Here is a 23,808-nt window from a genome sequence, read left to right on the forward strand (position 1 = left end):
AGACAATTGCCTAAAGTGACGTCATGCAATATTGAAGAAATAACAAATCTTATGAAGAAACATTTTAAAAGATGCTGATTTAGCTAAAAAAGACTAATAAGAAGATAAAGCGCTAGCCTCAAAAAACCGAAATAACTATTTTGCATTTACATTCAATTTGCAAAAATCACTACTATGCCCTAAACTGACAGTTTTTGTTTCATAGTAAACGAAACATGTATGTTTTAAATCAAGGTTTTCACAATTTGCATAATAATGAAATTCATATGTATACTTAGGATGAACCAACTGCATCCAGAGGATCACAAGAAGTAGCCAAATGTGACAACTCAAAAACATGTTTTCGCTTATAACGATATGTGCACTGGCCAAAATATAAATATAAAGTTGGCTTTACTTCAGAGCTAAGGGGCGTAAACCCAAACTTGCCATCTCTTTCTCAATTATGAATAATGATGAAACGGAAAGCTCTCAAACTGACTGTGTTAACGCAAATAATGTATACACTGAATTAAAATTTTTAAAATATTTATATAAGCGCTTCATGAACATCTGGACTTAAATAAATCACAAGAAACAGCTGTATTTCATTGTGTGAAAGGATATGTTAGGTGACCACTGGTTTATTGCCAAGAAAGCGAAGGCAAATATGAAAGCTAGCTGTTTATATATTTAAGGTAAATTAATTTCATTTGTAGAATAGAGTAGCGTAAAATCGGAATCTTTTATGTGACGTACCTAACAACTGCAATTCATTGCACAGTTCGAAATTATACATTATGATTGCTATATTATGTACATGGATAGCTCATCGTATATGTATGAATACACAACACAGACACGCAAAAGCTCACACCATACTGGTAAACGATGTAAAACTTTCAAGCAGGCGCCAAGACACAGTACCGTCTAAAGCCTCTTGACCTACTTTACGTGTGCGCTCACATGATGGATGCTCTCGTGTTCTCCTGCACAGAAATTATCACGCCGACTAGAACATTTCACAAAACTAGAAAAAAAGATCGACGACGTGACGACCTACTTTCGACCTGAAAATCGATCATCACCTGAGTCTGATAAACTATTGATTTATTTAAAAAAAATTGTATACACAGTGAGCTTTATATCTGCTTACATATATATATTCTCTAATGTCTACTACAACTAACTGCAGCTATGTACTAGTCAGCATCAATCGTTTAGCTCAGCTGAATTAATCTAAACCATCAGTTGTTCAAACCTAATTTAAGGTCTAGTTCTTAGTAATAATTAATTACTGTATAGTGAAATAACCACACACAGAAAACTCATCAAAGTCACCACTCTCAATATACAAGGAAATGATTATATAGTAGAACATTTCGCAAAACAGGAAATAAACCCGATGACGTGACTACTCGGAAACCGATTTCCTTGACTTCATCATCAGCCCCCAGTTCAATCACACGCCGATTCTCTCTCGCTCCCTTTTGACTCGTTATTTCGCATTTATTATCTTCCGCTTCGGAAGCAGCCAATGATTGATGTGCCTAAAATTGAATAAATGAAAATTCTTTCTTGTTTATTTTTTTGTTTTCACGGCCCGCCGACGCGTTTTCCAATTTTCATATTTGGACTCGTCCGCCTTTCGTCTGTGCCTTTTGTCCGAAAATTGATCAAATTCAATTACGATACGTGTATGGGGCGCGCGCTGTCATCAATCACCCAAAGCTGATATGTTGGATCGAGATGAAATTTAAAATAATTAAACATTTCACCTTTCAATGGTTAAAATAAACAACACTTTATAGTACTTTTATTGCAAACTTATCATTTCTGTATTAAAATTATTTAAACAAAAATTATTGCAACATCAAGTAATCAAAACTATAAAGATGATTAAGCAGATAATCTACTGATTTTTGAATATAAAAAGAGAAAAAAATCATCAACAGATGATCTCGGCTTATACTCAAGAAGCGATTGATGAACCAACATTCAAGGATGTGAGAGCCATAAAAAGACTAAATAATAATAATAAAACTGCCAGTTTAGGGCATAGTAGTGATTTTTGCAAATTAAATGTAAATGCAAAATAGTTTTCTGGGTTTTTTGAGGCTAGCGCTTTATCTTCTTATTAGTATTTTTTAGCTAGTTCGGCATCTTTTAAAATGTTTTTTCATAAGATTTGTTATTACTTCAATATTGCATGACGTCTTAATTTGCATATTGAGCGAATCGCACTTTTGGGAATTGACTTTATGTAGATGATGAAAATGAAAATTAAATTCGTTGTTAAAAATATTCCCATAAATTTTCTTTTGCTTACATTTATCAACGTATAAATTGTACATTTTTCTTATATTCAATTCAAAGTTTAAATACCCTTTATTTATATTGTGAGACCTTGAATAATGGCTATCTGATTTAGGAAAACTCTCGATGTGTTCCTTCACGCGTTTTGCTTTTTCCTCTGGTTTTCCTGGAGGAACCTTCTATTCTACCATGAAAATCTACTCTATTTTTTTCATTGATCACTCTTTCTTTAAATATATTAAATGTGCATCAATAAACAATTATTATCATTTACCAAAATGAATTACTTATAAAATTTACACTGCTATTTATAGATATGATTGTGAATTGATTAAAAACAGAAATTTTAAGATAATTTCTCATGAAAATTAGCTCTTTTTTTAACAAAATGGACTTGTCTCACTTTTAAAATCAACGACTCATATGAGCACTGTTTTTCCTTTTAGTTTTAATTTAAATTCGTTAAGAAAGCTCATGATATCTGCAGCAAAGGCTAACTTTTTAAGCCATTTAGTATTATATAATAATAGCTAAGGGTGAGTTTTTGTTGAGAAAAATTCCTATTGTTCCAAAAAACTGCAATAAAAGTCTATCATAAATAAGCTATTGAACTGCTGTATGATAGAATATTAAAATTCACCGTTGACATAACTGGTGCAATAGCACATGATATATTGGGATGTTTCCCATAAAGTTTGAAAACCTTTAATTTATACATGCCTCATATTTTTTTCAACTAAAAAGAAGTGCCGGAGCAGAGCTTTTTAAATACAGCAGAGGTAACTTACTGAACATCACTCATGTCATAATAATACAAATATGTAAAAAATTAAAACCTTTCAAGAAGTATGCATATTGGTCATGAACTTGTCATTACTTATGCAACGTTATAAAAAGGACAGTAGTTGTAAACCTTTTAAAAACATTCGTACAAATTTAATTTTATATAATAAAAAATGCTTTATAAAACTTCTCGAAAAATTTATAATAAAGAAAAGATAGACTTTAATAGCAACGCCCAAAGCAAGATTGACTGCTAAAACTTAAATTAAAAAAAGCGACACTTATTTTAGTATTATCATATATATAATAAATACTGTTAAAAACAAACTGATATTATAACATAAATATAAATATAAGTAAAGCGACAAGTAATAAAATAATATTGTAAGTTTTTAAAGCTGCTTGTATAAATTAAAAATTATACTAATATAAACTTAATATAAAATAGATTTTTATTGAGTCACTTAATTATGTACTTCGATTAGCAAAAAATCATTATCTACACTAGAACTGAAAAACAAATTGCTAGTCAAACAAAGTACTTCATTTTCAAATCAAATTTGATTTAAACCACTTTTAACAATTAACAAGTATTGCTTAAACCATTATCAATAGCTATTGAAACAAAGAGTATCGGTTAAGTGATTAAAAAAATGGAATATTCCCAAATACATATAATATATTTTATTTTCATTGTGAATAATATTTTTTTACCTTTAAAATACTTTGAATAAATGTTTATACAATCAAAAATTGATATTGGTTAAGTGATTAACAAAGATAAATTTGTGTTACATTATTAATGTTAATGTTTCATTTTTTTTGTACATGAAACAGATTTAAAGTAGTATTTTATTTTTTAATACTAATCATAATAATTTACACTTAATACTTTGTAATTAGTTTTTGCTAGCGTAGATTTCAACTCAAATCGCTTGATATTTATATCCACAATACATTTTAAGTTTGTGGTAATCATCAATGAATTTCCTATATATAGATACTATAGAGTTAAAACGATAAAGTGTACATAATTATAAAAGCAATTTTTTTTTAAAAGCCCGAGAAGCCAGTTGCTTTATATTGCTATTGCCCGACTAGATGCAGTAAAAACAATCACTCAAATTCTCAAGAATTTAACCCGATCTTCAATACGACTTGGAGACATTGCGTACAATAATCAAATCGTGTTTTTTTCTCACGCGTGATACTGAAACAATACGCATGAAATTTGCGTGATTAAAAAAAATATTGTTTGACATTAAGCGAATGTTATTATACTATACCAAATTTTGTATAGATTCAGAAAAATCGTTTCCACGTGAACCATACAAATCGCTTCTTCTGAATTTACTTTCAGGCTCAAAATCCCAGACAAAGAATCCGATCGTACGTTACGGGAACAGGGGTCTCGTCGGACCCCGCCGCACACTAAAAGTAGGTTATTCCCACCATTTAACGGGGGCCAACTTTACGAAGCGGCAATTCGAAATCTTGCCATCCGCCAGCTCGAAATTGGCAAAGTTTTCTCATATGCCACAGAAAGTCGATATACCTGCACCGTTGGCCTAACCGCCGAGCTCAATGGCTATTTGATACCGAGCCGGGGAATTACATCCTCGAAACATGCGATGAATGTCGCGCAAAACGCCTGCCTGCACACCACACCCTACGCCCAAAACGAAATTTATACCCTTTCAATAAAGCCCTCAACGAGATCTGAATTTATTTTGAGCATAAAGGGCTGCCGGAGGATTTTCAGATCAGATTGCGCAAGAAGCGTTTGAAGATGGATATTTATTATTCAAACGCGTTACATTTATGCATATATTTATACACAGGATGTTTCTTAAGTAACTATATTAGGTTAATTTTTTTATTTAATTCGATATGGCTAATTGATATTTTGATAGTTAATCATATTAGATAAGTATTATATATAAAATGTACAGGGGAAGGGACAAATTCCCGAGGCCCGTTCTCCTTGAGAGGCTCGACGCTGGAAAAAATCATTGCAAGGATATATGTATAAAAAAATAAAAACTGACTTTAAATAATGAATCTGAACTAAACTACAGTTGTTTGAAATGTATGTATTAATGTATTCCTTTTTTATACATACAAGAAATAAAAGAAGCGGAACATTGCCTTCAAAAGCACCTACTTTCAAGATAGTATTTTCATAATAAATATTATAATTCAAAGGGACAAATTGTTTGTGTTAAAATTTTTGCTTTATTGCTTTTTTAACGTTTAAAAAATATTCGAAAATTCTCGAGATAATGAGAATTCTCATTTCTTTAGAAATGAAAAACATTTAAAAACCATAATGCACGGTAGCGGCTATTTACCGCGATATCTTGCATCGACTTTCATTCGTGTCCAGTTCTATTTCCATTCCCGTTGATTTTTAAAGGCGGATGCCTTTGATGAGGGATTCTTATTAAAAATCAACGTAGATAAAAACTCAATTTCCGTTGTCGGAACCAGTAACGGATTTGTAAAGCTCGAGTATGGCAATTCAATGGCATTACAAGTCTAATCTTATAATACACCACACCATTTTTATTATTGGCTTTGGTTCATTATTATCTATTATAATTGGTCCATTATATAAATAGTCAATAAATGGGTGAATTTTAGCGGATATAAACCACCACATACAATCAAAATTACATATTTTTTAATTGCGGATATTTTGTCACTGTTGCATCTTATCACAAAGTTGATGGATAATACGTTCTTCGCCAAAAGATATCACTTACGGCGAAGACGAAGTGTATAACGCTACTATTTTTGTGTAAGACGCTAGGACCATCGAAGCCGTCAGGACGATAATTCATGAGAAAATCGACGACGTTAGAAAGAATTTTGTGGATGCTATAAAGAACACTTACACTAAACTGAAAGATCAAATGTTAGTACAACGATTTAGATTTATTTAAAGATAGAGTTTATTGGTGGATTTTCAGATCGAGAAATTCTGCATATATTTTGAGAAAATAATTCTCTAAAAAAAACAATACTTGTTGTGATTGATTGCTACTCTTTTATAATGTATTATAAAACTCTCATACGCAATGAAAAATATCAAACTTTATCTACAATATATAATCGTTTTTTTCGGACTTGTCAAACAAACAGCCCGCCTACAATAAGGCATGTTTTTCTAACCTCTCTAATATAATATATATATAGTATAGAAAGAAAATACAATATAATCATGAAAAATTTAGTTAATTTCTGTGATTGTATTCATCTTTCTGCGTATGCATTTTTATGTCCAAGTTTATGATTAATTACTGGATAAATTTAAATTTAACTGTAGTATGCTAAAAATGTAATAAGAACTTAAAATATTTGTGTATAATTCTAAATAGAAATTCCAAACCTTGTTTAACTTTTACATTTTTTATTATATGTACATAAATTAGCAATATAAATACATAACCAAATATTAAATATTTTTTATCTTACAATTAAAAACTGTAAATAATTCATTAAAAAGCTCATTAGTGTTTATATTGCTTTGCTGAATCTGAAATATATTGAAATCTATAATACGTTTTATTCGAAATAGTAAATATTGCTTTATTTAAACTAAATAATTTATATAAATAATTATAATAAAATTGAAAAATACATAAAAAATTTACACAACTATATTTAATATTAACGTATTTGTAAATGAAGTAGGCTTCATTGAACTCGTTTTATTTTGATCAAAGCAAATAATCAGCAACAGCTTAAAATTACTAAAAAGCTCTAATTTGTCTTGTTATAATATTCAATTGAAACTAAAGTATAAATATAAAAAATGTTCGATTTCAAAAGGTATTTTTTATTTTATTTTATTTTTAAATTAAATTAAGACCATCGTGGCCTACAGGTTACCCCAATGCGCCACGATGGTCGAAAACAAATTTTAAATTTATAAAACATAAAAAAACGTATATATACATAAATATAACAATACTTAAACATAACAAAAAATTATAAAATATCAAAATGAAATGATACAAACTGGATCAGATCCTCGTAGCTAGCATTAAATAAGTCAATATGTAATGCCAGCGTATTAAGGAGCCGGATGGCCACAGCTATAGGCGAGTCGGCAAGTGCGGATGTCCTAGCCTAACGGAGGTCTCGATCGTGATTCTCGAAAATGTTCCGGAACCCAAAACTGGAATTCCTCGAGAATAGCTGGATTGTCGATAGCATCTTTTAGTAATTTGAAAAAATGCTTAGTGACATACAGCTTTCATATCCCAACGCTCCTAAAAGAAAGGCGCTGGGATATAAGTACGGATAATAACCAAATGTCCTTTTGTAATGGTATCTTAAATACCTTTTTTTAATTTTTTCCACTAAAAGGGAATATTTGGCTATTCGGGGATTTCAAATTATAGATCCCGATTCAAGAATGCTACGAACTAAGGTGTCATAGAGGATACGAATAACTGACGGATCGTCAAAGTGAAAGGCATTCCTCATAACAAAGCCGAGCATCTTGGAAGATTTATCACAGACGTCGTGTATGTGTATTTTATCCATTTGCTCTTGAAAGTGATTCCGAGATCTTTAGTGGAAGTTTCTCTAGTCAAAATGTTACCACCGAAATGGTAGAAATAAGCTGATGGCGAACGGGATCGAGAAATGACACAGTATGGCACTTTCCGACACTAAAGGGCAGACGGTTAATGGAAGCCCATCTCCAAAAGAGAGTCTAAATCATTTTGTAGAGAGAAGGAGTCCACAACAGATCGAATGCATTTATATAATTTTAAATCATCTGCGTACAGAAGAAAACTAGAATTTTTAATTGCTATATTTATGTCATTAATAAATAACACAAAAAGCAGAGGTCCCAGATTGGATCCTTGAGGAACCCCCGAAGGGGTAAAATATTATTTTGACAATCTTCCACCATAGGTTACAAACTGTCTACGATTGCTTAAATAACTCGAATAATATGTCTAATGAATGTTGTCATAAAAAAGGATATTTCTGGTATTGCTTCTAGAGTCATATAATTCTCACATATCATGTTATATATGTATACATGAAATACCTGGATTTCAAAATTGTATATGTAAATTAAGCAAACAATTGTTTGTACAGGTTATTACCAATTTAATATGTAGATATTTAAATCTTGTTATTGATGCAATGGTGCAAAATACTATATTAAAATAAAATGACATATAAGCTTTTAAGAAAGTGAGCAAAGGCGACAAAAGCGAGTGCAAATGAATTTTTATGCTAAGATTTACTTGGAAAAACCCTGTTACTATTAAAAACTTTGAAAACTGCACCCAGTACACCTTCAAAGTTTTCTCTCCTCTCAAGACGATAAAATAGCTTTATGAAAGCGAAGAAAAACAAAGCTCGTGCAATATTTTTTCAAGATGAATCGCTGTTTCCTTTTAAGATTTAGCATTGTTGATGAAAATCTGAGTAGTTGTTCGTTCGTATTATATACATAGGATAATATACGCCTACTGGATGATTAGAAAATATGATTTGTTTTAAATTTTAAAATACACTGGCTCTTTAGATTTATCTGAATAATTATTTTAAGATTGATTGTTATCTAAAATATATAGCTAATTAATAAAAATATATTAAAAAAGCAGATCTGTATATGATAACATTGTCATGTGATTTAATTAAAAACCGTTAAAAATAATAAAGTAAGACATAAACCAGTAATTCAATTAAACTCATAATAAGAAACAGGTGGTATAGGCTTGGGCTGGATATTATATAAATAAATATGTCATCGTATAGTTCTGCCGCTTAGATATCTACAAGCTGGCAATAACAGGTGGTGCAAAATCTATTGCCCAAAGTTCAATACTTACGCGGGGGTTGGGTGGTGGCGTTTCTTAGCAGCGATGGGGTGAGGGCATGTGGGTGTCAAGGGGTTGAAAGCGGGAAAGGGACGATCCCGCAGAGGAAACGGCAGCGCGGTCTTGGTCCATGTATGTAAATGCTGAATACGTGATGTAGTCTAGGGGCAATAACACGAAAAATGCCGGCGAAACTTTGTTTTCTCCAGGTAAACAATGCGACCCTTTTGTCGCTGACTTTTCGCACGCCGAATGGAAAATTTTGCCTTCCCCCAACGCCCAACATTTATGTCTCGAAATTAATTTGGACCCTCTAATTTCTATGACCCAAAGCTACGTTATAGTAAATTATACTGTAAACAATATACATGCGTGTCTTTTATTGCAAAGTTTGCCACTGATAAACAAAGAGAATTCAGATTTAAATCTTTAAACGCTATACTGATGACTTGATCGTCAGTTCAGATAATACGTATATGGACTACAACAGATATTAAATAAAGTTAATATAGCCAAGGGTTTAATAAATGATATAAAAAGACCCACAGTGAAATTCAGTGTTTATTTTAAGATTCAAATGATACAAATATATCTTGGAAGAATTGAAATTAAAAAAATGGTGCATTTTACACAATTTAATTTAGAAAGATAATAAAAACATAAAATTTATTATTTATGGGAAAAGAAATATATCATAACTGTAGTTAAAAGTATTATTCTATATAATAGAACACTAAATTTGCCAGTGTAAATATTTTTTTATATTATAAAAAAATGCTAGTTATATTCTCGTAAAAATCAGCTCGTGAACTTTCCTAACCCACTGAGTAAGCATGCGGGTTCACTCGAGGGACGCAATCTTAATAACCGACCTTAAGAAACCCGGTGATTTACAAAGGTCAACATTTTCTTCATAAAAAATATCCGAAAGACCCCCGTCTGTAATTTGATTGCGTAATAAATTCGATTTCAGGAACCTTTATTATTTGACACAATACCGAATTGGGTTGTAGGTAATTCCAGATTTTGCTCAGAATTTATTTTTATTCCTACAGACTGTATCGTATTTCATCATATTATTAAACGCTCGTAGTATCAAAATGCTTCGTTAAAAAATTTAACATAAATAAACGTGGCTCGAATTTCTATCGATTTAAAATCTATCGGAAGAGAGACGCTCTCGAATAACTCTTCGAGTAGGATTTTCGACAGCTTATCGTTTTTTCTTACGATCGTGCTCAAGTGACTGCTTTCGATAAAAAAAGCTAAAGCCAACCGTAGTTTCGTAACTGCGAAATTCCGGACGTAAAATAACCTGTCTGATTTTTCTTCCTATATTTCGGTAGAGAAAAATAATTTTTTATCATGTCAGAATGAAATTCAATATGCATGTGGAAGAGCGAAAAAACATTATTCACATACATACATATGTACATATATAGTGAAGAAAAAGAGTGATTGGGTTAACTTTTATAAAGAAATTGTAGGGCACGATATTTTTGGAATAGTATAATTAGTCCTAAATGGCGCAGTAATTGCTATGACTGTTTTGACATCTTCACGTGCCCAAAATTCCCTAAAACATAATTGGTAAGAAATAGAGGAATAAATATATTATTTATATATAAGATTATCTAATAAGTAGGCCTTGTTTTTTTGCTATTAGTGTCACAAATTAGTTGCATCTTATCCTAATATTAATAGAGATGCTGGCTGGAGGTTGCAACCACCTGTACGATTAACTACGAGGTCATTGTAACGATCATTTCAAACAAATTAAAAGAAATAACAACTGATCTCAAAAGTGAGATAGTAGTACAACATTATTGTCAATATTACACATACCAATTATTAACACATTCATCCCGAGACGTTAATCACTAGTAATCACCCATTAATATCACAAAAAACTACCCTTTAGTGTGAAATGATGTGCGGTAGACAACATTTTTTACCTTGTCTCAAAAATACTATTGTTATTTTACACTTTTGCTAACGAACGCTAAAAGTGGCCAGAACTGTCTCAAATCATCCATATAAAATATGTAACAATTAGTCACATAATTCAGACGGGCAGGCAGGAAGAGGAATACGCTCCCAAGACTTTAATACGCTCCCAAGAATTGTAAATGTCAGTAAAAGGGTCTAATGGAGTATCCGTGAAGAGTTTAATGAAATCATCGTTGTTTGGCCGCGTTCCTGTATCGCTCCTTTCATAGAAAATTTTGTTTTTTGTTCTTTTCAGTGGTATGGTCAATTACAAAAGTGTAGCCATTAGGTAGTTTTTGTTAAACATATTACCCGCTAAAGCAGATTATAAATGGCCGTTTAGATGGCAATCCTGAATGCATGTGTTATCCTTTCCTAAGCCATTTGCGACAGACACTTACAATATTTCTGATTCATATGTTCTTTTATTTGATCTGTGGCGTCCCATTTGAACAAATAAGCCCCTTTTTGAAGTAGACGTTTAAAGGTATAAGATTTATTAGCATCATATCTGGATTTCCATGCCTGTAAATTAGGCTAAAAGGCTTGCCAGTGGTCCAGTTGTTGTATAAAAAGGTGGTTAATTTATAAGCCCGACAAGATCGTTAGTCTAGGAAGAAAGAAAATTATGTAAGCCGATGTATTTAATGTACCATACAAAAGCTCAAACAATGCAAGTTTGCATTTTAAAAATGTATTGTTTGTCAAATGAATTTTATTCAAAAAACAGAAACGTACTTTTTCTCCAAGCAAAGAGCTTTCTTATAAAGCTCAGAAAATTGGCTTAGGGGAAAAAATTTCAGATACTAAAAAATAGTACAGTTGATATATAATTCTCATCTACAAATATATGTAAAATTTGAACTTTTATAGCAGCCTAGCTAAATATAATGTCTATATGGTAACGTGCAGTAATCATATATTTTGTATTTATTTTTATTTTGTAGAAGTACGCTCGGAATAAGGATTCCGGTTTGTTATTGTGTGCGTGAATTGTGTGGCTCAAAACCATTTCGCTCAGAATATTTAATTTTTTTATTTTAAAAGAAAATATATGTTTATTTAACATACATACATCTGAGCTAAGTTGGAAATTTCAACGGACAATTAATCATATATTATATAATTAATGAAACCAGACATTAATGTCATTAATTAAATATTTGCAAAATTCAAAATCTTTCACTAGTCAAAAAAAGAATAGTCTTTAGCTATTCTTCAAAAGCAAAAAGATATAAAATGGGGAAAGAAATTATTCGCAGAAAATTTTGTTTAATGGCTCGACGACTCTATTAAATCATTAGAGTCTATTGAAGAAATTAAAAAATTATCATTTGCGAACGATAAGAATAATAACTTTTTTAATCCTTACAGAGAATAGTGTAAAAAAACCAACAACGTACGGATTAATGAAAAAATAATTAAAATATTTTAATCCACGGGTAAGAAAACGAATAACTTACAGTATATATTTGAAGCCTTGATATCAATTAAGCCAGATATGCCCAAGAAATTTTGTTCTCTTAAAATTTAATTTATAAATAAAAAACAGTGGCACGAGTTTAGTGACCTACCCATGGGACAGTGGGCATATCTGGGTTAAACCAATATCAACACAAAATTATTTAAAATAAATCACTAGAGAAGATCGAACTTCTGTGCCACACTGCACTTTAATGACGAATACCAGCGTTGACGAATCAGCGACTGTCCTTAAAAGAGAAAGCGAGACAACGAAGTACAAGCTACATCGCTTCTCCCTCTCATATACATGTACACGCACACAATAACAAACCGGCATCCTTATCCTGAGCGTACTAAAATAAATAATATTTATAAACTATTTTATTTTCATCTCATCTAAGAAATGTTTAAATATTTTAAAAATTAGTTGAGAGCTATTTAAAATTGATCATTAGATCATAACGATTATTTAAACATTGGATAGTTTTTATTTATATATTTGTTAGGAATATATATTTACGTATTTGTTTTTCATAAAAATATATAAGAAGTCTTAAATGAAAAAAACTAGTTATGATACTAATTTATAGAAAATTATGATAAAATCAAACTTGAATTTTACTTTATCAAATAATAATACAGAACTTCAAACAAATTTAATTTATATCTGCAATTTTACATACAAATATTGAACGTAATTATCTGGCCATGTTTTCGTCGTGAACATGCAATATTCTTTTCATTTTTCCCTCAGCATATCCCGGTGACAAATAAGTCTTATTTGACCCCAGTTCCCCCACCACGCGCCTCCCTTTTGAAACATTCGGCAAAAGCTCGCTTACGTATGCTCAACATATGCTTTTTACGACTGCATGACAAACATATTAACCACAAAACAAAGAACATTTTACGTCAAATATCATTATGACAAAGGAGGCCCAGCGGAGAAAAGCGGGAAAAATATGAAATATTCATAAGTAACATTAGATCGGATATTTCCGTGCTTTATGACAATATTTCAAGCGGCAAAATAAATTATTTAACATCAAGGAAACAACGAAAACACTACATAATACAAACAACACAATAGGCGTGAAATGCTTAGCAAAAAAATAATAATACAGTCTCACAGATGGAAAACATCGTCTTATTACGCAAAGATTAACGGTTTGATATTTATTAACTTTGTTATTTCGCAAAAATATATTAATATTTATATAATAAATAAATAATAAAAAAACTATAGACTATATTTTTATATTCTTACATATATTCCCACGGGGTATAATGTTTCAATTCAAGTTGGTAAAAAAGATACGAGGCGATTTCTAAAGATTGCCGAAAGTTGTCCGATCGGCGCTCTATATCGTTTACCGTAAATATAAAGTTTAATAAGCGCGTCGTATATTGCAAAAGCTCGTGCAAAAGCTCTGACCGCAGCCGAGCTTTTTACGATATTTCCATAGCGTGCGTGGCGAAACTTTTCGTTTCATACCGAAAATGTAGGTGTATTATTATTTCTAGTGCTGAGCGAAAAATTTCAAACTATGTCTCAAAATACGATGTTATTTCAAGGGATTTTGTGCGAGAGAATATATTTTTTTATTATCAACTTTGAAACTTTTTATTATTACATATTATATTATAATACGAAATTAAAAATACAACTTATGATAACAAAAAATAAACATTTTTTTTACTCATAAATTTAGATTAATTTTGTAAGTTTTGTTACAAATAATTCATAAGCGTATTATCTTATCTCATACAGAAAAATATCATAATTTACTTTTTTGTGGCCGTCTACGTGGGAAGAAGTACAATAGAATTTTTAAACAAAGTTAATTTTTGAAACATTAGCTATCATTAATTATCAAACAATATGGCAAAAATAAAGTTAAATTATATGTAGAACTAAATACATATTTAAACTTTTTATAATATTTTTATCAAAGCTCATGCTCTCTAGATATCATATAACATTTAATATTTTTTATTCATCGTAGTTCCATTACACAATGGTAAAAATGTAGAACTTATTGATAATTTGGCTAATATTAAAATAATTAAAGAATCTGTATTTGTAATGCACTCAGAATTGGTAAAATTTTCTTTATAGTGAAACTGAAAAATACAGTTTCAAATGTAAACTTATTAATGGATCATTAAATATAAGTAAAATATTTTCTACTCCCATTAATCTACATTGAAGCTGAGCCAACAATAGAGTTTATTTCAAAAGTGATGAAAAACCGTGCATTTCGTGCCGAACAATCTCGCAAAAGTTTGTGTTCTATATACATATTATATATGTATATATCCACACTGTACAACATATGCATCGATACACATACAACTGTGTTGTCGGATGTCGTATGTTGCGCTTTATCGGATCTGTATGTTGTGTGGAAACAGTTCCAGTCCAAAATCCATGTTAGTGGTCAACGATCACGCTGTACACGTAAGCCTGATGAAAGGTAAACAATACCCAGCTGGCAGCGCCCGATGTTGGCTATTTTGACCACTAAGCCACCGGACGGTCGATCTCGACAAAATTCGTCATATAAACTAAATTTACATATGGGGCATAGTGCTAATGTTGCTAGACTTTAACGAAATTTTCACTTTGAAATCACATTGCCTGAAAAATATTGAACTAGCAAACATTACAATAACAGAAAACTAATTAATTATTGTGGTACATATTTATAATACTGTTCCAAAGTCATACTATTGTTCGCAAAGTATGTCCTTTTGGTATTTTGTCTCGGGAATGGTACACTCTAGCGATAGTTTGGAGAAAACTTTTGAAGAATTTGTCGCGCAGTGAAATTCGGATGGCTCTGCTGCCGACTCGGAATGGCTCCGTGGTCAAAGACTTGTCCATACCCTTAGTATAAATTTAGTTACGGACTTTTTAGACAAAAATTAGATTTATTCTCGATTCAAACTTTAATGCCAGTTGCAGCACGCTTATTTTATTTTACTCAATTAGCAAGATAATGGATAAATAAGAATCCGAGTAGATTACACGGCATGAAATAAAAGAGTTTTATATTTATATTATGCTACTGAGAAATTTAAATCTACTGAGTTTTAAAAGCTATAACATATGTATGTACATATACATACGATTTGCCTTTTCGATTCAAGCGACCTCAATTCTGAATAAGTAGTTTTTCTCACTTCTTAATGCTTTCTATTTTTCAAGAGTTCAAAATATTATCCAAATTTCTCAATAACTCTCGAAAATCTTTTGACTGATTTCATTTACAAAAATTAGGTGCATTATTTTGGCATGTAAATTATAGTATACTTAATGATTAAAATATAAACGAACACGACGAATGGCGAAACATTTGTTAAAACATACAATTAAATAATAATTACATTTAATTAATCATTATTTATAATTAAAGGTCACTTTCAATCATGTATAATTTACCCTTGTATTTGACAAAATAAACGACAACAAACTAATTTATTGTTAAAAGATTGATTCTTGCCGAAGACTTGATAATATAATTAATATAATGAATTTTGAAATTATTGGCAAATATTCAAGAAGTCGAAACAAAATGTCTGATATTACTATGCTTATATTGTCAAACAAGTTTTCGATTTAATCTAAAATATTTGTCACTTTTTGTACTACCTGCTCTGAATGCAGCTGTAAATTAAATAGAATAAATCTACTATTTCTCAAAATTCATATATATTTTATTTTTAAGAACAATAAATATTTTCAGAGAATTCTAGAGGAATTAAAAATTATAATTTTCAATTTTTTCTCAAAAATGTATTTCACAAGATAAATTTAAGATGACAGAAATTGACTAAAAATAAATGTTTCTCTTTTGGTCGGCTTTATGTAACAATTAAAAAACCTGATTTCTCGATGTTTTTCATTTTTATAGAAAATACAATTATCGATTTTCTCAAAATAAATCGATAAATAAAAAAAATATGTAATATAATATATATTATGTGATTATAATATATATGTCTTTATATTATTGATAAACAGATAATTTAATTATTGTTGAAGAATACAAAAAATAGGATGATGATTTATTACAATTGACCCGAATAATCGAAGGACCAGAGCGGATCATTCTACTTCGATTGGTAAAAGAGCGTCGAGTTACAAAAAAATTTTGAGCTCCTATTTGTATAGTAGAGAAAATTGTCAAAAGCAGCTGTTGCTACTATGCGTTTTTTAAATTTCGAACAAGATAAAGATAAAAAAACCTCTTTGGATTAGAAAAACGAAAATTAAATAGCCGAAACGAAAATTTTATGGCGTTACTCTGTGGAAAGTCCCCGTAGATTTTTGCAATTTGTCAAATACTACATAGAGCGGTTTTTTTACATCTGATTATCAATACAGTTTTTAGATTACCTAAGCAAGTATGAAGGGAATTAAAGTATTTCTATTTTTTGCCATTCAAATACTTCTTAAAGCTTCCGAAAAAGCGCTCATATTTTCAAACATCTGATACATCTACTTTTTCTTATGCAGTGATAAAAAAAATACGCTGCGGTTGTAAAACATATTTATAAAATAATATTTTATTATAAAAAATACTCTAAATATAAGCAAATTTCTCGATTTGATATTTTTCTTAAGAAATTCTTAAGAAATAGTAGGAAAGCATTTATTATAATCATAGGTCTTAACAGATGAAACTAACTAACAGAATTCAAGGTTAAAATTATACGATTTAACTAAAAATAAAACACGAAAGAAGCTGATACATTTAACTCAGATATCATTGATTAAAGTAAAAAAATAAATATAAATTAGCAAGAATTTATCGACTAAATTGGTACGTTATTTTAATAAAGCTTTATTTATTAGGTCATCAATTCTTCCAAAAATGTTGAAAATGTTGCAATTCCACATATGTATCCACTATTTGTTTTTGGTATCACAGTCAATAATGAACTCGAAAATGCATCGGGAATATTTTCCCGCAGCTTTTCACACAAACACAGCACGACCGAACGAGCTTCGCAAATTACACGAAACTCATCAACGATACGTTACAGCTTTTGAAAGCTTCGGCTCCATTAATCGCCGTACGAATTGCTGCACCATATGCGCGTTTGATTCGCTCTATATACCACCCCATGCACACAGGGTGAAAGAAAAAAGAAAAAAGGTAATTACTGTTTTACAAATGTGATATTAAATGAAGAATTTATTTTCTACATTTCTGACAATAAATATTTAAAAAGTATCACGAAAAAAAATATTATTGCAGCTTTTGCTAGAATTTTAAATAAAAAAATGCGAAATTCAAGCAATAACAAATTTAATTAAAAAAATTTGCTTTATATTTTTTTAAGAATAAATAATAATAATATATTTATTTATTCGTGTAATTAAAATCCTTTTGTGTTTTGCGGAAAAGTTACGATGTACCTACGTTAAATTTTGTCTAAGTAGGGGCAGCGAAAAATGGTGGATGATATAGGGTGACCATTTTTTTTTATGGTATCAAAGTGCAACTGAGCAAAAATACATAATACATATATAATAATACACACGTGATTCAAGAGAAGGGGATAAGTGAACATGAGTAACGACATATTATTTACATATATTATTAACTCAAAGTGTTTTTTTGTATTTCGTTTTTTTTATATTTTAATTAATATTTTTTGAGCAAATTAATTGATTTACTTTCTTATTACATCTTCACTTATTGAGTAGTTTGCATAATATGAGTATTGATAAATGTTTATTATATTAGTAACCTGAAGTATTTTTTTCGTGCTTTGTTTCGACTTCCAAAGATTCTATAAAAAGTAATTTTTGTATTACGTAATTTGTTGTTTTTAAGCGAAATAATTAATTTATGTAATTATCTATTTTTAGAAGAACAAATCGTATCGAGAAAACCTAGTGGTGCTAAACATAAAAGAAGAAGGAGACTATGGAAAAAAATGACTCAAAACCATGGAGCACAATTATAAAATTGGCTAGCGAGTACTTCCAATATCACACATAATACAAACACCACCAGTCGAGGGTCGAGAAAACATAGAATGTGAAGAAATAATTGCTACTAAATATATAAATATAGGAGGTGTACTTAAAGAAAAAATTGAATGCAAGATGGACCAGATATTTCAAACATCCAAAGGTCAAGGATATGACAATGGGGCGAAAATGTCTGGTATTTATAACGGTATACAATCCTACATTTTTTGCTTTATTTTTTTAAAAGTGGTATTCAATAGCAATGGGTGTCCTTCCACTTTTTTGTTGATGCAACAAATAAACTTTTAGCATATGTTAAATCAATATAAATTTATCAAGTTATATCATATTTGTAGCGAGTCTTATTGTAAAGAATTATCTATGTCAGAGTATTTTATAATTTAAATCGCTTAATACAGCTACGATTGACGTCATAATCTGACGTAACACAAACTATACAATTGAATGAGTATTGACGTTATAATTATTATGCAATATCATGTTTATTTAGTTTTGTGTAACAAATTAATGGTGATTAATTTAATTTAGCGAATGCTCGAGTAACGCCACTCTTTGATTACCCCAAAGTGTACGGTGACCCAATTTCTAGAGCGTCAAAGTGGAACAGGGCGAGAGCGACGTGAGCGTCATATAAATCACAGGTATATTCTTTTGAGCCTCGGTTTGCCTTTTGAAATTCCTTTGCAGAGCTCTATTTCATAACATATAATAGAGCTACGAGTGCAGCAAGATCACAGGCAAAGCGAGTGCTGAAATATATACTAAACCCTATTTGAGATAAAGCCTTTGAAATAAAATCCCACTTGGAGCAATAGAGACTAGAGTACAAAGGTATGCCAGAAGGGAAATATGATATACCATACATTATTTTACATCGAAATACTAATCTAGTTAATTTAACTATCTAATCATTTTAAGGCATGGCACGGTTCACAAATATGTCAATGAATAGATCATATCATAATCATAAAGATGTTGTATATACGGATTTTTAGAAGGCTTTCGACTAGGCCTCAAAAATAAAAATAAATTGTACTGCGGTTGCTCAGATGGTTTAACTCAGTTATTCTCAAGATCGTACAGTTTGTAATTTATGGCGCCCAATTATAAAAATAATAGTTTACCCCTTCGGTGATTTTTCACAGGTCTTTAAAAATAATTCTATAGAAGAAGTGGTTGTTGTCCATATTAAATTTAACAGAATACGATTCTTATCTAACGTTAAAGATCAATAAAATAGATACATAATATTAATATTATATTTAGGACCGTCTCTATAAACTAAGATATTCCAGCAACGTCACTACATTTGACATATTTATGGTCATCATGACGCAATAGGGAAACCTGAAAAGTCATGATAGTCAGATTTGTAATAATAATAAATATAAAAAGCAAAAAAATATACGATACGTTATTTAAATTTAATCAAAATTAGCATGAAAATTTTATTTCAGCATCCATTTCATATTAAAAGTAAACAGAAATAATTTATTATTTTTTTGAAATGATAAAGTACGCCTAATGCTATGAATGGTTGGAATATAAGGTATATCCGTTATAATGCCTAATTTTGAACCGGGGGTAGATGTTTTTATATTATTTTCACATCTGCGAACTGTCACAGAGCCGCAAAAACAAATTCAAACGAAACGGAAAATAGAAAAAGACGCCTCTTTGACTTTGACAGATTGTCGTGGAAAGTTTGAGCGTTAGCAGGACCGTGAAAATGCCACGCTTTATACGCGACAATGGCAGCGTTATTCTATATATGTATACATAGAAAGAGCGCAATAATTTCTCCCTTATTTTTCCCCGCACCGCTCTCATTAAAAAAAGCGTCCGACGAATCTCCCAAATATTCCCCGGACAAACATCAAGTGCAAACATTCGACGAAAGAAAAATTGAAAAAAGCAAGAGTAGCGCTCGTAAAAGTAATGAAGCGTACGTTGACTGCGAGAGATAACGAATTGACAAAGCCTTTCTTTTCCAACCCGCCCCCTCTCATGCAAAGACATGGGGAAGAAGCAATAACCGTGAGTGCCTCCGTCGGGAAGTTTCGACAATTCGTTCGAATTGGGAAAGCTCTCCTCCAAAGGCAAAAAGCTCCGACCTTATTCACTGCATGTCAAACGCGTCGATGTTCAATGCGTCACTTGTTGAGTTCTTCTTCTTCTAAACTCTTGGATATATTCTGAGTGACAAGACAAACCGCGACAATGCCCGAGAAACTTCAGAATCGAGATTAAATTCCTAACCGATGAGATCCAATCCCTAAACTTAATATCAAACATATATAGCGGTTAAATTTCTCAACATCAATCAATATATCGTTTTGCCAAGAATTATAAAACAAGTGTTTATATGTAAATATGTATATGTTTTCTTTGCTAAGCTGCGGGTTTAGTTTACATGTACTTAAAATAACATTTTCTCGTGACGCATTTCAAAGACGCGAAAAATCAAAACCCATTATTAGATGCTGGAGAAATCCGATGAAAATGAATGCGTAATATACACAATGACGTCATGGGAAACAAGCTTCTTACTAATTAAAAAATATTTTCCTTATCTATTATTATCGAATGAAAGAATAATTAATTAAAATATTTTTTAATTAATTGCTCGTAATGAGCAATTAGAAATATAGTTACATAAATATATATTTATTTTAATAACATCTATCGGTAATAAAATAACATTAATTACCCTTTGCATCTTTTTATAATACATATTTAAATTTAAAAAACATTTACTGTTAAATAAAAATGTTTTTTATAAAAGAGTGCTACTTAAATTCACCTAATTTAGTAGTGTAAATTAGCAAAAATTAAACCAGATTTTTTTAATAATGTACACATTTACATTTGAGTAGGAGAGTTGGTGGATAAGGATAGGTAAGAGGTGCCTAGGTGAATGTTTTGAGAAGACCTATAGAATAACTTCACTCAATTTGATTTAGATCAGTCAAAGGGTAACATTGTATAGAGAGTGAACACACAGACAAACATATGCACATTCAATCAGCTTACTGAATAGATTTGATGAATATTGCTATGATGGTGATTTAAATTACGGACAAACATTTTAAGAATCAAGAAGATATAGACATATTCATATATTTATTGCATTACAAATTTTCCAATGCATCATGCCATGCATTAGCCCAATGTTTTGGAAAGATGTACATAGAATTATCGTCTGTAAATCAATGACATATTTTATTGAATATAAACTATTATTTCAGCTTATAATAAATATATATCACTGTGCACTACCTAGCTCGATTTAATTTTAATTATTTATTACGATATTTATCCGTCAGATTAGGACAATCTAGGAAAACCTAATCTGTAAAAATCGATTATAAATAAAAATATATATCAATAATAAGTCTTCTAGATATATGTTTAAAGATATTCTGAATGTTTGGCAAATATTTATTTCAATACAATTTATTAAATAGATAATCTTTTTATTAGAGATTGAAATATTTATTTCACTATATGTGTTAAATGATTGCTTGTACTATTTCCATAATTAAACCAGATACTGCTGCACTGATGTCGATAAAAACATTTAAAATATTGTAATATTATCTTTTATGTAAAAAGTAAATTGATATGGATTACACTATAGTAAATAAATATTAAATTCGATATGCGGCCTTTGACAATTTTTTGTCAAGGTTCAATAAAAGGTTAGACACCTCTGCTGTACACTATAAATTCTTCATTGGAGCAATCAGGGTGTGAAATTTTGCATTGCACTGAAGCGAAAAATAGCACAGTCAGTGGTAGTAGGTACTAACCGGAACGCCTAGTATGCTCAGAACAAATGCTGACTTGTGTTGACTGCCAATTCAGGCAGCTTGAAAAAGCGACACAGCCTCCCTCGAGCTTTACCTCCTCTCGAATCACAAGCCTGATAAAACCCATTCACGAATTTGTGACACGTTTCCCTTGGTCGTCTTCATTTTTCCCTAGAAATTGGCCGATATTCATAATAATCTAAATGGACCGACGCAACCAGAGCATTCGCCAAAACCGTGATAACAAGCTCGGGTCACTGACAATGGCGAATGGAAGTGAATTTCATTATCGTGGCAGAACTTTGCAGATAATCTCACCCTCAAACACCATAGCACAATGACGTGATACACACATGTGTATGTATAAGGACAACGCACAAGCCTGCTAACAAAGACAACCACCTAAAAGGGACTACTTTATCTGTTCCTTCTAGTTTTATAATCTTATCTATAGATTAGATATATCTAAAAAATTGATATCAAAAATATCAATTAGACGGTTAGAGGCAATATCATTTTATGTCGCAAATAATGGTATATTAAACCAAATTGAATAAAAACAATTAATCAAAGGCAAATAAGTTGCTGATTGTTATATAAAAATAATTGCCTTTTTTGTACACGGTTTAGTTGCTTTTTAAAAAATGATAAGTAATCAATTCCCTTTTGATTAAATTTATAAAACAAATTATTTGTTTCTATTGCACTAAATACGTATCTAGTTCTAGATTCAATTCTATAATAGCATATTTTAATGCACAAATAAATTCATATTCTTTATAAATTTATTCTCTTTTAAAAATCATATTGTTCCTATATTCCGCACTCAAAAAGCACAATAACCCTGAATTGGAGAGCTTTTTAATGGAACTTCTTTCTTACGCAATAAATGCGATATGTACTATACAGATCTATTTTTATAAAATTTAATATATGTCTGTATGCTTATTCTATATAATCCTACACATAAATTTTGTTAAAAAAATACCAACCCGTAAATACCCAAATACATTTCTCAATTACTCTAGAATCATTAAGAAAATATTGTTACACTTCCATACATAAAATTAGTTACGAATACATGGTTAGACTACTCTTTATGGCTTATACAAAACACCCCTATAAATAAATTTGAAGCAGGCAAATACGTATTATTTGATTTTCTATTGAGATAAATTATATATAAGTACTGTTTCAAAATGATTTGTAATCTATATGGTGTATATTATTACAATAAAAATGATTCTTTTTAAATACAAGGTAAATTACAGTATAGTATAAATAAACAATTATAAAATAATTATTGTGGCTCTTGTGTGGCATAATTATAGCTAGTGCACCTAATAAATGTCAGATTGAATTTTTTTAAATGAATTAAAAATCAATAATACACATATGTAAATATGAATTTAGAGCACTAATTAAAAATGTTATTAGTTCTTCTAAGGAACATGTGACAATTTTATTAATATATATTTTTTAAACTGTACTTATTTTTACATAAAATATAAATACAATCCACACATTTCGTGTTTTAGATATTGAATTACAAGCAAAAACTTCGAAATGCTATGTATACATAAATGTAATATATACACATATA

General features: G+C 30.3%; 1 protein-coding gene across 4 annotated transcripts in view; it reads right to left on the minus strand.

Moving 5' to 3' along the window:
- Positions 1 to 23,808, minus strand: part of Csgalnact (Chondroitin sulfate N-acetylgalactosaminyltransferase) — a 109,053-nt gene that overhangs the window by 84,413 nt on the left and 832 nt on the right. The gene's annotated exons all lie outside the window — the stretch shown is intronic.

Source organism: Plectrocnemia conspersa, unplaced genomic scaffold (assembly GCF_051122295.1).
Source record: "Plectrocnemia conspersa isolate PC_06_02 unplaced genomic scaffold, ASM5112229v1 ptg000009l, whole genome shotgun sequence".
Taxonomy (NCBI): domain Eukaryota; kingdom Metazoa; phylum Arthropoda; class Insecta; order Trichoptera; family Polycentropodidae; genus Plectrocnemia; species Plectrocnemia conspersa.